Raw genomic sequence first — 14,692 nt, 5'->3', positions numbered from 1 at the left:
TGGCTGGTTCCTTCTCATCATTCAGGTCTAAGGCCAGACGTCACCAAGAGGCCTCCTCTGATCGCCAAACCTCATCCTGTCTTCCCCCCAGGTCCCAACACAGTTACTCTCTAGCACATTACTTTGTCTTATTTTCTTTATATCGCTTATCACCATCTGAAGTTACCACGTTTATTTATTTGTTTACTTATAGAATGTCTCCCCAACAGAATGTCAGCCCCATGAAAGAAGGACACTTGTCTACCTTGCTTATCTCTGTACTGCCGCCTTCTAAAATAGGGTCTGGCAGGAAGTAGGCACTCAATAAGTGCCTGACAAATGAACGAATTAGTCTTTTTAAGCCTATCCTGGAAGAAGCGAGCTCTGCTATACTTTCCATAAACATGAAATCATCAAACAAGATAATGAAGTCTTAAGATGTTCTCACAAAAGTTTAATATCTAGCTCCTCAATTTTACAAGGCCAGAAAATTCTGGAGCATTATAAAGTGGTTCAGAATGCAGAGCATATTTTAATCTTAGCTGTGCACTTCATATCTGTGTGACCTTGGACACGCTAGTTAACATACTAAAACTGGTTTCATCATTTAAAAAATAAGGATAATAACACACACCATAGAGGGTTTTGTAAAGATTGAATGAGCTAAGCCTTCAGCCCAGTTTCTAGAACACTGTGCACACTTACTAAATGCTGGTTATTATTATTATGGTATTGCTGTTACGGCAGCTAATTCTGGCGCCGTGCTTTACTAAGGACATGAACAAATTGGAGCTTATCCAGAGGAGAACAAACAATCTTGTGAAGGGTCTGGAAACAACAACTTGTGAGGAACGATTGAAATTGCTGAGGATGTTTACTTTGGAAAAGGCAAATTTTAAGAGGAACGTGATAGTTTTTTAAAAGACACTGAAAAGAACCTGTCTCATGGAAGAGGGATTAGATTTCTCCAGTGCTGTTCTAGAAGATACAATTAGAACCAAGGAGCGAAAATTTAATCTTGACCTGTTTATGGTCTAATAACCAAACTGTCCAAGCCAAAATAGGATTGAATTCTATTTATAAAAGTAAAAATTTAAGGCATGGTTATACACATTTTGGTTAAGGAAATTATACAGTATATGAAACTATTTATAATTGCCATAATGGGAGCTTTGTATCAATATGAAAAATATCTATGGCATGTCAATTGCAAAAAGGAGACTACAGAATATCTGCATATATGCTGTGATCCCAACTCTGTATTTATGAGAGAAGAGCATATAAGTACAGGCACACAAAAATGAAATCTGTTGCTTCATGAAGTAGTGTTTCCTGTCACTTCAAATGTTGAAGCAGAGACTAGACAACCTCTTAGAAGGAATGGCATTCAAGAAGTGATGTGTCAGGGAAAGGGGTGGGCAGGGAGAACTCCGAAAATATTTGAAAGTTCCATGGGTCTATGACCCTCTAAATATATTGTTGAATTGTGGTAATACAAGACAGTGCTTCTTTTTAAGAAGTAAAGAGGACATTAGGTCACGCAAATATCTTCATTTCCTCCCAATTAAAGTAGGAAAAAAAAATCTAATCTCAAGACCCCCAAAGTGCTGGGCTCCATCATCTAATGGGGACATCGTAGCATCAGGTAGTGGATGTTTCTTGCCACTATTTCTTCTGTCCCAGCAAAAGCCTGTCAATCTCTCTGAATCTCATTTTCTGGATCCTTCCCTAAAAAGGAGGAAGTTGCAACCTTTCTAGTTCTGAAAGTCTGTGATTCATCTTGATTATTTTGATAAACATGAACTTGGCCAAGAATTAGAAGCCACCTGAACTGTGTAAATAAGGAACTTCCAAGAACACTGACAAAGGAATAACTTCAGGAGTATGTTTATACAAAAATAAAGGAAGATTCTTTTTCCCGGCCAGGGTCAAAAAGTAGTAAACCATTCCTTTTATAATTTAATGGGTACAAAATTGAACTCTAAGAGACAGGCACCCAGAAGTCGGGTTTTCTAGTAACATTTCTTTGTTTTATACATAAGATGACATTAAGTAGTCGCCAGCATTGGCTTCTTACCTTTGATGATAAAGGTGCTCTTCTTCACTGTTGTTCAAGTTCTAGGCAGAGATCTCAGACTGCCTTTACCCTAGAAGGACCAATAGAAAGATTACCATTTTCAAGCAGTGATGACACTATCTGACCCTCCCTTGAGGTCTACATACCTTCCATTTTATATCTCAGATTATTTACAGCGGGGGCAAAAACATGTACTTTTCCTTTTCCACTTAGTGAACTAAGAGATGCGCTCCTCTATTAGGCAATAGAGATGACCAAGTGGAGACCCCACAGAACTCCTCAAGACAACATGTGAGATGCATTTATAAAGACTAGAGACCAGCCTCATTCTCTTCAAGTCTTTGGTTATAATTCACATAGATTATCTCGTGGGAATGGGACAAAGTAAGTCTTGCTGTGCCATGCTCTCCTGATGAGAGTTCTGACTCCTTTATTTCAGATGAAGAAAGCATTGTAAAAGACAGTGGTCAGGAAGCCCCTGCCTCCATGCCCAGAAAGAGTTCTCAACATGATGACTTCAGGCTCAAATAGGTACCGTCTAAATGGAAGATAGCCTTTTTTTTTTCCTTCCAGAACTTAGGATTTTTTATTGTTAATTTTTTAAACTATAGCGTTAAAATTCACATAACATAAAATTAACCATGACGAAGTGAACATATGAGGGAATTCAGTACATTCACCATTCTGCCGCTTCCCCCAGACCCTGGGAACTACCAGTCTGTTTTCTGTCTCTATAGTTTTACCTGTTCTGGATATTTCATATAAATAAAATCATGTAATATATGACCTTTTGATTCTGGGAAGATACACTTTTAATCATTCCCAAGTACATACTTTAGGAAGAAAGCACATTTATATAAGGAAATATATAAACATTATCATATCAATTTACCTAAACAAGCAGTTTTTTAAGATCCATCATTTGCAAAATATGTAAAGTGCTTTAGGAGCACTTTACACACACACACACACACACACACACACACACACACACACACGACTATTAATCGTCTTACTCAAAGGCCCACAGTTTGGGAAAAGAGTGACAGAGAAAGGGGACTGAGAGCCAAAGAGGAGAGGCCACTTCTCCTTAGCAAGCCGGAGAAGCACGGCAAACAGGGGAAGCTTGGACCTTTGAGGTCCTCCCTTGCCCACATCAAGGAATGGCACTAGAATTAGTTAGAATTCTTGGTTGCAAGTTCCAGAAATTCAACTGACAGCTTAAGCCCCCAGAAGAAACATTTATTATGGGGAAGCAGGGGTGGTTTGTGACACGTGGTCATAGAATAGAGCCTAGACTCAAAAGAGAAGCTCGGGGATCTCCCTCTCTCATGTTGGCTCCTATATGCACTTAAGCATCAGTTCATTCTTTGTTCTCTGCTCACACGGGCAAAACACAGCCATCCCATGGTTCCCAAGTTTCTATCTTCTCTGTTTAAAAGAGACCGTACTGCATGAAAGTTAAGATCATGAGCTCCAGGGTCAGACAGATGTGAGTCTAAATCCTAATTCTGCCATTTAGGCTGTGTGACATCGGAAAAGTCAACCTCTCTGATCTCAGTGTCTTCAAAAATAGCACTTACCTCCTAAGGTTATTAAGAAATTTAACCAAGAAACCATATTTAAAGATCCATGTCTAGCATATATATCTTCAATAAATATTATTTATTACTACTGTCATTATTATTATTATTAAAGAAGCCAGCCCTAACTGAGTGGGTCTCAGTCACAAATCCAGATTTCTAGGAAAGAGACTCTGAATGATCCAACTTGGGTCAGGTGCTTACCTCTACTCCACCAGGTAGAGCCAGAGGGTGGAGTCACAATAGAGAGAGATGGCTACCCGATACACATTCCTGTGGAAGAGCAGGGAGACAAGGAGCTACAGAATCAAAGAAAAAATTTGCCAGGAATTAGAGAGAAGAGGTATGAGGAAAAGAGTCAGGGCCCCTCTTCTGCCCAGCGGGCAGCTGCCTGTGGAGGCCAGGCCATTAAAGAAGAAATGTGTTACAGGCTTTTCGGCTGTCGCTTAAGGAAATCGGGTTGATCTTTGGAACTTGTGCTACTGCTTAGTGAATTCAGCTGGTTAGCTGAATTTGGCTAACCTCTTGGGCTTTGAAATCATTGTTTACTTTCTTTTTTTATCACTTTAGCTTGTTTGGGCTATTCTTTTATTCTCTCTGACTCTTAGTTTTAAATTTTATTTTATCTTAATTGTTCTTACCTCATGGTTTGCTCGCTGCCTTCCCCTTTCTTTTATCTTGTGTTCTTTGGTGGGCGGGGGTGGGGGAAGGTGGTCTGCAGAAAAGGGGTCAATTATTTAACCTAGTTTCCAATATCATTTAGTCTTTACTGAACTGCCCAATCTTATTTTTTTTTCTATTTTATTACTAATTTTTAACCTTTTTATTGTCTACAACTTTTAGTTCTCTGGAATACTGCCAGAATAAAACGTAGGTGTAGGGGTTCAGCTGGGAAGATGGCCCTTTCTCCCTAAGAGGCTGATGGGTATTTGTTTCCACTTCAGCCCCTGAAGCTGATCTTTACACAAATCTTACAGCGACCCAGCATAATCCCCCTTTACTGGTTCCCTCCGCTAAGGGTTTTACCTCCGGCTCTTTCTCACCATACTCTGATTCCACTCTCCCATGAGAAAGGACCTCCCGTCAGCAGACTGAGCGGGCAGTGATCCCTTTTCCTCTGGAGAACCAAAAGCTTGACGTTCTGCCAAGGAATCGATGAAACAGGACACAGCATTCTGGATACACGAGGTCTTCTTGGCACTGGATAGCTCCAGGACTGAGCCCTACGACCTCTTCTCCTCTCTGTCCACATCTAGTCCCTGCTTGACCTCTTAAATACCATCTACAGGCTGATGACTCCCAAATCTGCATCTTTAGAACACAACTTCTCTCCTGAACTCCATAAAGCTAAACTCCCGTTTGAAATCTCATTTTAAATGTTCAGTAGACACCTCAACCTTAGCAGGTCCAACATGAAACTATTGATTCTTCCTGCTGCTGAACCAGTTCCTCCCAGAGTCTTCTCCGTCTCAGACAATGGTGACACCATTCTTCTAGTCATCTAGGCCAAAAATCTCAGGGTCATCTTTTACTACTCCTGTTCTCTTACAGCCCATTATCAAATCAATCAGAAAATCCTGTTGGTTCTACTTCAAACTTGCATCACCTTTCGCTGGGATGTTGCAATAGCCTACTTGCTTACCGGTCTCTTTCCATCCCCGCCTCCTAAATTTTACTCATTATATGACAGCTAGAGAGATCCTTTAGAAATATTCATCAGACCATAATATTCCACTGAGAACCCTCCAATGATTCCCTATCTTACTGAGGCTAAAAGCCCTAGTCTTGCTATGAGGTACAGGATCATATGTGACCTGCTACATTACCTAACTCTTTACCCCCAAGCTACCTATCTAACCTTATCTCTTATCGTTTCCCCTGGTTTATTCTATTCTAGCTCTGCTGGCTTCCTTCCTGTTCCTCCAGCAGCAATCATGCTCCTACTGTAAGGTTTTTGTAATTGCTCTTCCCTCCTCCTGGAACTGTCTTCCACCAAATATTCACATGGTTTAATTCCCTCACTTCCTTCGGGTTTATACTTAAAAATCACTGCATCATCCTGTATAAAATAGTATCCACCTCATCATTCTATCTCCTTCCTCACTTTATTTTTCTTTATAGGACTTGTCACCGGCTGCCACAATTGGTTAATGTCTGGCTCCCTTTATTAAAACGCGAGCTCCACTGCAAGAAAAGATTTTTTTTTCCATTTGCTCACTTATATATCCCTAATGTCTAGAGTACTGTCTGGTACTAGGAGATGCTCAATAATTGTTTGAAAACTTCTTGAATGATTCAATAAATGACTTAACACATCCTGATATTATAATTCAAGCAGCATTTTCAAATAGTGTATGTGTTGGGAGGGGGAATATTGGGAAGGGGGAAAAGAAAAAAGGAAGGCACCAACCATTGATTGAACTCCCTTTCTATGCCAAGCACTGTGTTAGATGTCTCTTCTGGGTTATTACTTTTAAACGTAAATTTTGTAAGACACATGACAATATTCACTCAGCTCTAATAGGTCGTCCAAAACTTATCTCCCATTATCTATTATTTTTTCACTCAGGTATAGTACTATTTTCCTGCAAGAGACATAGCCTTTAGAAAATAAGTCTTCTGATCTTGATGTTTTATGCTTTTCCCCTTGTCGATAGGAAAATAATCATGGCAGGCAAAGGTGGATTGACCATGCTTAACCTGGTGAATTCAGAATTAAATGTGAGCCATGAGAAAGGACACAAACTATTATGGGTTTATAACAAAAGGAGGAATCCAAGAAGACATTAGTAAGAAGGTAGTATTTGATCTGGACCTCAAAGAATTGACAAGCTTTGTAAACTCAGAAGTCTGAGTTTACTTACTAGGAAGGGCAAAGAACTCTTAAAGTGCATAGTACCCATTTCACTAAATGTGGTAGGCAGACTTCTAAGATGACCCCTGGGACCCCTACCTCCTGGTATTTATGCCATTGTGTAATCCTCTCCACTTGAATGTGAATGGGACCAATGACTCACTTCTAGCCAATAGAATATGGCAAAAGCGAGTGGGTGTCAGTTTTGTAATTAGGTTACATGAGATTGTGACTTCTGCCTTACTAGTAGATTCTCTCTCTTGACTTCTCAGCTTATATGTTTCCATAAAAAATGCTTTCATGCTGGAGAAGCCAATGTGGCAGGAAACTGCAGAAGCGTCCAGCCAACAGACAGCAAGGACCTGAGGGTCTCATCCAACAGCATTCCCCAGTCAAGCCTTCAGATGAGGTCTCAGTCCTCAGTGACACTTTAATTCCCTCACTCAGAGAGCCCCACTATGCCATGCCAGAGTTCCTTATCCACAGAAACTGAGAAATAATAAATGTGTGTTGCTTTAAGCTGCTAAATTTTGGGGTAATTTGTTATACAGCAACAAATAACTAGTTTCATGAAGGACAAATAAAACATCTGCATTTTCCCCCAAATCTTATTTGTAACAGATCTTTTAATTTAAGCATTCACTGAATACATATTTATGAGGAGTCTTTTTTATGCAATTACTGTTACAGTTCCTATAAAGCCTGGAAAGATGAATCAGAGAGAGATCCTACCCTCAAGAAGTCTAGTGCCAGTAGGTAAGGTGTGCTCACAAATAACTGTAAAACAATGTGGAAAGTGCTAAGTCACCAGGAATAGCTGGAGAGATCCACCAAGGACTCCTGGTGGAGGAACATTTGAGCTGGATCTTAAATAGCAGGTTGGGCATGCAGGGAAAGGCAATGGACTGCATATGAGCAAATACATCAAGGTGAGGATTATGGGGTATGTACAACAGACAATAAACAATTCCTCTTGGTCACAGAATAGGACACACTTAGGCTACAGGGACATGCATGTAAACAGCACTGGAGAAGTAGGCTAGGACCATATTGTGAAGTTCCTTGAACACTGAGTGAAGGGCTAAAAATTGGTACCTTTTTGGAACATTTGTTCAAACTCCATTGCCAAGAACAATACAGTTCCAATATCCTTTATGAAACCTTCCTCATTCCATAGCTAATACTTTAAAATATTGGGCCAAAAGTAAAAACTTCCTTGTATTTTATCGTGTCCCATCTCACTGAAGATTCTTTATCCATTGAGTCTCTCTGAAATGAATGGCTCACTGCATTTTATGATACAATTTGAAGACCTGAGTATCATTGAAATTGAGAAATTATCATCATCTATAAAGTGTTGTATGCATTTTTACTATATGTGAATGTTTTTGGTCAATGTCTTTATTTGTTTATAGTATAGAAAAAACTCTTCCAACTATTTTTTCCCTCCAATGTCACTTATTTTAAGTATTCTCATTTATTCATCAGGGTTTGGAGACAGGCCACATGGTTGCAAAATATGTATTTATGTCTACTATATACACAGTTTTTGCTTGTAATTTAATTGAAGGTAGCTGAAATGGTGCTTGAACAGCCAAATTTTACTTGTACATTCACCAGCATGTAATCACTTCGAAAATCCATCCCAGAAAATCCATCCCAAATCCTCACTGGAGGCTCTCTCTACATCATCTCTGCTAGCTACAGAATTCTTTGCAGAGGTCCCCAAGGTGTTTCAAAAGCTTTCCTCTTACACAGCAGGATGTGGCTCATTTTCTAATCTTTCATATATTGTTTTAGAAAATAGCACACACTTACCACCTTGCCCCCCAACAGTAAAAGTTTCTTGCAATCCTCTGTATTCATACGCCAATATATATTTAAATGTCCCAAACAACACATAACCAAGTATTCCCCAGGCTTTCAAAGTACCAACGAATAGTGATTCGGACCCTGTCTCTCAATTATGCATCGTAGCACACATAATCCTACAGCAGCAACTGTCCAACGACCATATTACCATCCCTATACTTTCCCAGCTAAGAACAGTTTACTGTTCAGTGTCACAATTTGATTTTTTTTTTGGATTGATGATGTTTAAGCAGTCTGGAGAATTAATGGGGTTCAGCAGAGGCCACAGTCCTAACCAGGGTTTGTAATTGATATCTGGGAGGCTGTAGCCTTTTCCTTCTTGAGAGGCAGTGTAATTAGCCAGGGCTGCCTGTTTGTGTAAGGGAGGAGGGGGAGGGGAAGGGAAAAGGAGGGGAGGGAGCTTGGAATTGCAGGGCTCTTTCCCCAGCAAAATACTTCCATAGAAGCAACAGAAGCAGAGTGCTTCTAGAAAAGAAAAGCTCTTCAAACACAGTATTTGCAGTCAAGTGCGTTTACAATTCTCCAATTACTGTTCAAAAGAATACTAGTGGTTTACTCCTCTAAATATTGAGTATATAAAACAAGTTTATTCACTTAAAATTATTTTGAATCTCTAATAGGATTCGTTTTATGTTTAAATAGTAAGTTCCTTGATTCTCTTAAAATTACTTTAAATTATATTGGAATTATTTTTAATAATAAGTTAATTTAAGGAGTGTAATTTGATTTTTAAAATTATGATTTATACTCCTATATTTTAAATTTTGCACATACTTAATAATTATGATACAATGTCTGAATGGTTCAGGGAATAGCTTTATATCATTTAAGTTATTTGGTGGAGACCTGGCTTGGGAAAGAAGCAGAAAGAAGTTTTTGAATGTGAAATGCAATATAACTCAGAATTATATGAATTTTTAAGAAATCACTAATATTCTTTAATTTTTTCCAACTTATCAAGCAATTGATTTCATGAAAAGCTTACTTTTTTAATAATCTTCTCCTTCTTTACACATAGATTTCTATTTTTTGTTTCCAAATGTACTGCTTAAAATAAAAAATATTCTCCTAGACACTCTGTGATCTTGACTACTGTAATTCTCATTTAATTTCAGCCTGCGAAGATCAAAAGAATATTTGTTTTCATTTTTGCCATGACAATATAGACCTCATATCTCTCGAATGCTTCCCTCATAACTTCTCTGTATAATAAATTGAAAATTCACTCATAATATCCATATGCGTTCCTCCTAATATCTTATTTACTCTTCTACCCATAACACTCACTTTCTATCCTTTTTTTCCTTGTTTTTTTTTCTGGTGGGGGGTGGTATTGGTTTGGTTTCAGTTTTGTTTTAGTGATTACTAAAAGTTTATTGTGCACACACCAAAAACAGTTTGCAACCTGGTAATGCTCAAACCAAAACATGTAATAAGGCTCAGGAGTATACTGGGGATTTTTTGTTTTGTTTTAGATTATACACCCATATTTACTCTTTAGTTGACATCCTACTAGATGTCAACTAGTAGGTGTCAGATGTAGGTGTAAGTAATCTTTTTTTAAATTTATTTATTTTATTTATCTATTTTTGGCTGCGTTGGGTCTTTGTTGCTGAGAGCGGGCTTTCTCTAGTTGCAGCGAGCGGGGGCTACTCTTCATTGCGGTGTACGGGCTTCTCATTGTGGTGGCTTCTCTTGTTGCGAAGCACGGACTCTAGGTGCGCGGGCTTCAGTAGTTGTGGTGCATGGGCTCAGTAGTTGTGGCGCACGGGTCTCAGCTGCTCCGTGGCATGTGGGATCTTCCCGGACCAGGGCTCGAATCTGTGTCCCCTGCATTGGCAGGTGGATTCTTAACCACTGTGCCACCAGGGAAGCCCCAGTAATCTTTTTTTTAAAGTTATACTTAACATACGATGTTATACTAGTTTCAGGTGTACGACACAGTGATTCAATATTTTTATACATTATGAAATAATCACCACAATAAGTCCAGTTACCATCCGTCACCATACAACGCTACAATATTATTGACTATATTCCTTATGTGTACATTACATCCCTGTGACTTACTTTACAGCTGAAAGTTTAAGTTTTTATATATTATTCCACCCAACCTATTGCTAAATGAGTTAGTGTATTCATATCCATTCACTCTAAACAGTTTAATCTGTTATCGATGACCAGAGTCTAAACAATTAAGCAAATCTAAACTCATTACTAAATTTAGAATAAAACCAAGTGGACTGATCATCAGAAGACAACATTTCTATACGAAATTGTAAATTCCAGAAAGGCAATAACCCTGTGGTGTTGCTAACTTTTGTATTCTGGGTGGTTAGCAAACTTTCTGGCACATAGATGACGTTCAACAAGTATTTGTAGAATGAATGAATTCTGGAAAGTGAATATTATCATTTTCCTCATTTTACTGATGAGATCACATCATTACTAAGTGGGAAAGCCAAGATCCAAAGGCAAGTGGAGAACTCTGGAGTTTACATTCTTAATTACTACGCAATTCTGCCTCTCTTAGCAATAAAAGATAGGCATTGAAAAGTCCCATTCTTTCAATCCCTCGTCTGGGAGGATCCCACATGCCACGGAGCAACTAAGCCTGTGTGCCACAACTACTGAGCTTGGGCTCTAGAGCCCGCGAGCCACAACTACTGAAGCCCCCGTGCCTAGAGCCCGTCCTCTGCAACAAGAGAAGCCACCTCAATGAGAAGCCCGGGCACCACAACAAAGATTAGCCCCCCGCTCACCGCAACTAGAGAAAGCCCACTCGCAGCAATGAAGACCCAACGCAGCCAAAAATAAATAAGTAAATAAATTTAGAAAAAAAAAAGTCCCATTCTTAAAATGTGGCTCTGTTAAATATATGAGAAATTAACTAACAGCCTAGAAAAAGAAGAAAAGAATTTTACACCATTATATGAAGATTTTTTAAAAAGTAATATAATATTCTCACACAATCTCATTCAAGCATGGAAAACATAGCCAGAATATTAAATATTTAGATCTTGGAAAATCATTAACATAACAATTTCTGCTGTAGCATTTACTTTTACCCAAATGTCAAAGCCTTGTAATCACAGGCTTGCAAAAACAATAAAAGAATGGAAGGGTCCTCTCCTAAGGGTATAAAAGATTGAGATCAATATTATGCTTTTACTGCTTGGTTTGCACGTCAGAAGAAACACGTGAGAAAAATGCCAAAGAAACACAACGGAGATCGGCACACTCATCAGACGGTTGGATTCATCTCTGATATTCATCTCTGCCATTAAGTCTTAAATTTTCTCTCTAGAAAACATGTATAGCTAATTTTTATTTTAAAAGCTCAAATTATCTTTCATACCCTAGGTTGGGTTGAAGATTGCATAATGATCCATTATGTACTGTTAGTCAAGAGTCTAGTATCAGGTAGTTGCTTCCAAATATCCATGGCTTCTAAGCCTTGACATTACTCTGTACAAATGATATGTTTGGTCAGGAAGGAAAGCCCCCGAAGGTGACGACCTACGAAGTCAGCAGGAATCCCTACAGAGAAGACACACAAAACCAGTGATTGTTCCAGTAGCCTGGTTTCATGTGGATTTAGTTCCAGATTTGAAAGTCTTTTCAATGATGAAATTCTAGGGCTCTGGCACAGGATCTCATGGGGCATAAGTGCCCCCTGCTGAAGTTCAGCCATAGGGAGTGGAAGCTTGTGGAGTACATCACTGAGCCCTGACGAGAGTCTCCGTAATTGTGCACAACCGTGCACAACCATGGAGCTTAGCTGAACCGCCCCACACACCCAAAAAGAATGGATAAATAAAAATCCAATTTCATTTGCTTAAGAGTTGATGAGATGATTTTAAATGCGTTTATTTATTTATTTATTTTTGGCTGTGTTGGGTCTTCTTTGCTGCCCGTGGGCTTTCTCTAGTTGCAGCGAGTGGGGGCTGCTCTTCATTGTGGTGCGCGGGCTTCTCATTGCAGGGGCTTCTCTCGTTGCGGAGCATGGGCTCTAGGCGCGCGGGCTTCAGTAGTTGTGGCACAGGGCTCAGTTGTTGTGGCTTGCGGGCTCTAGAGCACAGACTCAGTAGCTGTGGCGCACGGGCTTAGTTGCTCCACGGCATGTGGGATCTTCCCGGACCAGGGCTCGAACTCATGTCCCCTGCATTGGCAGGCGGATTCTGAACCACTGCGCCACCAGGGAAGTCCCTAAATGCATTTTTTAACCCCATGATGAGTACCAAGTACAGAAAATCTTCACAGATTTAACAAAACAATTTGAAAATTAGTTGAAGTGTATCTTTTTTCTTATGAAAGAATGCTGGCATTTTAAACAAAAAAAGTGGAATGTCGCAAAGCAAATGGTTACCTATTTAAAAGAGCAAACTGTTTCCAAATACCATAGAATAATTTACATAAAAGTAATATAACTATACTGTAAGTAGAAGGTATCACTGGTTTTATTAATTTGGTTACTATATTCATTTTATCCAAATCAGTGGAGATTTACTATTATTGTTTACTCATTCTGTATATATTAAAATATCTCTGGCTTAATATGACTATCATTACTAACACTGTCACTTTGCACTTTAAATATTATTTATATATTATAAATATTATCTTATACATTATATGATATACTATGTCACCATTTTTATGTTCTTTTTATGTGACCAGAATGATCATTAATTGGGAGGGTCACCTAACTCCCAGGCTGTATCTCTGGGAAATAAGAAAATGGTTAATAAAGGACAGTGGAGCATGGTATCCCTGTCATAGACAGGGAAGGAGTCAAGTCTAACAGAACTATTACATTCAGAAGCTATGTATGGCCAAGGAATAGTACAGGTCATTTTTCTTTGTCACTAGATCAATATTTCTTTTACCACCCAGTGTGGTCAGTGAAACAGAGATGAATGCCCAGACCAATCTATCAATGAAAAGTCACAGTTCAGGGGCAGCTTCTTTAAAAGACAGATTGCCACAGTAAAGAAAAAAAGTTATAAAGAAGAAAAGGTCTTTACCAAGAAAACTGTAGCCTTCCATTGATCACCATGCAATGTGTATGACCCTCTTGAAATCGTTTTTGCCCTGGTTCCTTGTCTAAATACACTGAAGTACTAGTCAGCAGCTATATCCTGAGCGCTAAGTGATGACTTCTGAATCCCTGAAAACCGACTGCTTTCTACTTTGCCTAAGTATCGATCTTACAACCTCCATGAGCACAATTAGAACAGAATGTTAAATCAATTTTCCTATTGTCCTAGAATTTTAGTGGCAGCCCAAATGCTGAGTATAATTAGGCCAAAACCAGTTGAGTGGAGATTATTAACTCAAGGCTAAGACACTGTAAAACTTGGTGTGTGAGCTCCCGACACACACGACGGTGGAGTCTGGGCTCACCACCTCTACTTAAAGAATGTGGGTGGTGAAGATTTCCTCCAAAGGGCTTGTCAGCAGGTTATGCGTCCCTCTGGCCCAACACACAAAGGTGTAGAGGAAGGAAGTGCTTCTACCCCCCACCAACCAGACTAAATGAGGAGGCTTCAGAGTCACACCAGGAGAGCTATCCCGGTGTCTCCTGAAAGTTAGGTGACATGGGCTGTTGTATCTGACTCGCACCGGAAAAAATTTAAACATGAACTCTTGATTCCCCTGAGAGCAGCGTGAGGAAAGAAGACTATAATGGAGTTAACTGTTCTCTCCTCAATGGTGGGACAAAAGTGTATGTATTCTGAAGACCAAATATGGATTCTGTCGAAGAGAGCTGAGCTTTAATCCTCTTTATATGAACCCTGAATATAAAGCTCGCCTGCAAGGGTGCCGTGACACCCCCAGGGAGAATCCGAGGAGCCTCTGGAAGTCAGAGGCTGGGGAGGAAACTGTAAATGACTGACTGCTGGAGACACCACTGTGTCAGGGACCTGCAGATGGACAAGCCACAGCTGTGGGGCACTCCTAGTTACTCATAAAACCTCACCATGAGCCGGTATTGGCATGTCTGCCACAGCAGAGATAGTGGAGAGCCGAGAGAGCTCGGGAAGACCTTTCCAGTGTGTATATTTTTCCCACCCATCCTCCCCCTTCCCAACTCCAGAGAATCCTGAGGCAGCCTAGTAAATGAGGAAGGATGGGGAAGAAGGGGGAAAGAGACCACCCAAACCCACCTTTCCATTTCAGAGTTTTAGCCGCAACTGAGATAAGCTGAATGAGATGAGAAATTAAAGCTTATGTATTGAACTGAACTAGACTGTTTAATTCCCTGGGAATGATACTTACATCACATGAAAAGCTATGGAATCAGCCTCAATTTCACTCAAGGGA

General features: G+C 39.6%; 1 long non-coding RNA gene across 1 annotated transcript in view; it reads right to left on the bottom strand.

The window, feature by feature from the left end:
• Positions 1-2,056: 2,056 nt before the first annotated feature.
• Positions 2,057-14,692, bottom strand: part of LOC109552938 (uncharacterized) — a 195,844-nt gene continuing 183,208 nt past the window's right edge. The window contains exon 3 of the long non-coding RNA XR_002179859.3: positions 2,057-2,126. This is a non-coding gene — a long non-coding RNA (uncharacterized lncRNA). The remainder of the gene's footprint in view (positions 2,127-14,692) is intronic.

This window comes from Tursiops truncatus, chromosome 11, assembly GCF_011762595.2.
Source record: "Tursiops truncatus isolate mTurTru1 chromosome 11, mTurTru1.mat.Y, whole genome shotgun sequence".
Classification (NCBI taxonomy): Eukaryota; Metazoa; Chordata; class Mammalia; order Artiodactyla; family Delphinidae; genus Tursiops; species Tursiops truncatus.
The sequence above is the reverse complement of the archived record's forward strand: the minus strand, read 5'-3'. Positions and strand labels throughout refer to the sequence as shown.